This window comes from Montipora capricornis, chromosome 7, assembly GCF_036669925.1.
Source record: "Montipora capricornis isolate CH-2021 chromosome 7, ASM3666992v2, whole genome shotgun sequence".
In the NCBI taxonomy this organism is placed as follows: domain Eukaryota; kingdom Metazoa; phylum Cnidaria; class Anthozoa; order Scleractinia; family Acroporidae; genus Montipora; species Montipora capricornis.
Window position 1 is genome coordinate 19,919,703 of NC_090889.1, and position 2,500 is coordinate 19,922,202.

A 2,500-nucleotide genomic window follows, 5' to 3' on the forward strand; every position below is an offset into this window, starting at 1 on the left:
TAGGTCTTTGTTCATAAACATGTCTTAATCTTCTTCATCCAATTCCTCCGGGAAAACTAGGCTACCATATGGAGGTTAAAGTCCTTAGGTCACTTTCGCGTCCTGCAGATCAATCTACGTCACCAGCGCCTTAGCTTAGAGTATGACGCACTCCGAGCTACTTGCCTCAGTCATTTCTTCGTGAATTTTGAAAAAAAAGCGCGATTCCAGAGTTGTCTTTGAAATGTACTCATATGATAAACGCTTAAAATACCTGCGGAGAGAATTTAACCATGGACATTGGCTCAGTTATAATTTTTTTTTTGGCTACGGACCTGGGGCCCTTTTCTCGAAAGTCCCGAACTTTACGGGCCATTTTCGGGTGTCACAATTCCCTCTGTATCTCAAGAACGGAGAGGATTTAAGGCAACAAACTTCACAGTCAGTTTGCTTTTTGTAACATTGAAAACATGTTTAAAAATTGGCTTTCCTGAACGAGCGGTTGGCAGATTCACAAATGGCTTTTTGGGCCCGAAAACTTTCGGGACTTTCGAGAAACGGGTCTCTGGTCACTCCTCCCCCCCCTCCCCCCCAAAAAAAACAACGTTGAGTTTTCTTTGCTATAAGTCACAAACTGGATGTATAATTGTTTGATTTTAACACATTCTCGTCACCAGAGCCTCGGATCGGCCCAAGGCTCTGGGAAACTCTGTGTAGGAGAATATGCGCCGTAGGGTTCTCATAGCCAAATATTGGCTATTTGAACAACGTGTAACATGAATGCACCAATTAGAGACTCTTTTTATTGTTCTTCACGAAAACCAATGAGAAGACATTTTGCTTCAGGGTTCCCCAGAGCTCATCTCTCCCTCAGTCAAGAGACGAGTTCTGGGGTCGAGACTGGATTTTAACAATATTACAGGAGGGTAAGGGATTGGACATGCACAGGCTATCATAATATTTATCCCCCATACATGTAGCTTCGTAACGCATCATGATGAAAAAATGAAATAATGGCTTACTTTTTCACCTTCCTTATTCCATTTCTCATTATAGAACAACGTGGAAATCCACCAACACAAGAATTTAATAGAGCGTTGTGACGCCGCCAAACGTTTGCAGGAGTTCTGTTCATGCACCGCTCCTATTGTGGTCGACTCGATGCAGAATGAAGCGAACGACGCGTATGGAGCCTGGCCCGAGAGACTGTATATTATACAGCAAGGCAAGATAGTGTACGAGGGTGGGACGGGTCCCTACAACTACAACTTAGGGGAGGTGGAAAAGTGGTTAGAAAAATACAAAACCACTCTGTAACTACGTCCTAAAACGGGGGAGAAGTTCTAACTCGCCGGTCTTCATTTAGTCTTGTGATATGCCATCAATATCGATTTGTCAAACAAGGTTTTTTATGTCTAACATTTTTTAAAAGACTGTAGCAATTCCTGTTATTTCCCCAATCAATGTAATTCGGATAATTTAAATGAAAATTTTTCATGGTGATTCATTGTACTTTTAACACGAATGACATTAATTAATATTCGTAACATTAGACTTCGTAATTTAAGACTTCTTCTGTAAGGGAAGATAGGCTCGAAATGGCCTACATAGCTTTTTTTGCACGACGTCAGTGCTTCCATGTTGGTTTTTCAAGCAAATCCCATGGGAATTGAAGCAACCAGAGACTCGTTAGTTTTTGGAACGAAGTGTTTGGTTTTTCGATTTCAGTGGCTGGCGCATTTGTAAAAAAAAAGAAAGAAATGTTTGCAAACAGATATTTTCCCTCTTGTTACGGAGAGACTTATATGGCGGCTGGTCACGTGACTTTATAGCGCAACAATTCCCCCCCCCCCCAACCCCTTCAGCATATTTCATTTTTAAGGACCGTATATGAGAATGCCCTACAGTGTAAATATGCTTCTCTTGATATAAGAAATCTTGTTCTTAACGAGCCGAATACAAAAGTGCTTTGAGACTAATCCGAAAACTTCAATATTATGATTCTCCTGCCAAGGTTTCACTCCGTGATTAAGGAAGCTACCCACTGGAAAAATGACTCTTCCCTAACCTTGCCGTGAGGGTTAACATGGATCAACGTCGTTCCCAGGGAAGAGACTCTCGGCAGAGAAAAGCTCTGGGAACGAGGTTGAACATGGGTTACTTTTACTACTATTCTTGGTTTTCACTCACGTGATCATCGCCCACATTTGTAATAATACAAAAGAAAGGTTTTGCTTTGTTAAGAATCCGTAGACGATGAGACTTCTTAATGAAATTATAGTTCGATTTTTGGAGGATATGCTTAGGACACCAACAGGGTGGCCGTTGTTTGTTTGGAATAGGGACCCCAACGTGCCGGCCGGCACGTCAAGAGGAAGTTATGTGATGACCGCTAGTTTAATTTGATAATTCGTTGCAATGACAGTGGTATCGACATAGCCAATAAAACCAAGTTTCAAAGCAGGTCCTTTCAAGTTAAACCATTATATGTTGCGAAAGGTGAAACTGATAAACTGCCAAT

The 2,500-nt window shown here is 41.5% G+C and overlaps 1 pseudogene; it reads left to right on the top strand.

Annotated features, from left to right (window-relative positions):
- LOC138057385 (type I iodothyronine deiodinase-like) overlaps nucleotides 1-2,500 on the top strand; it is a 3,582-nt pseudogene that overhangs the window by 676 nt on the left and 406 nt on the right.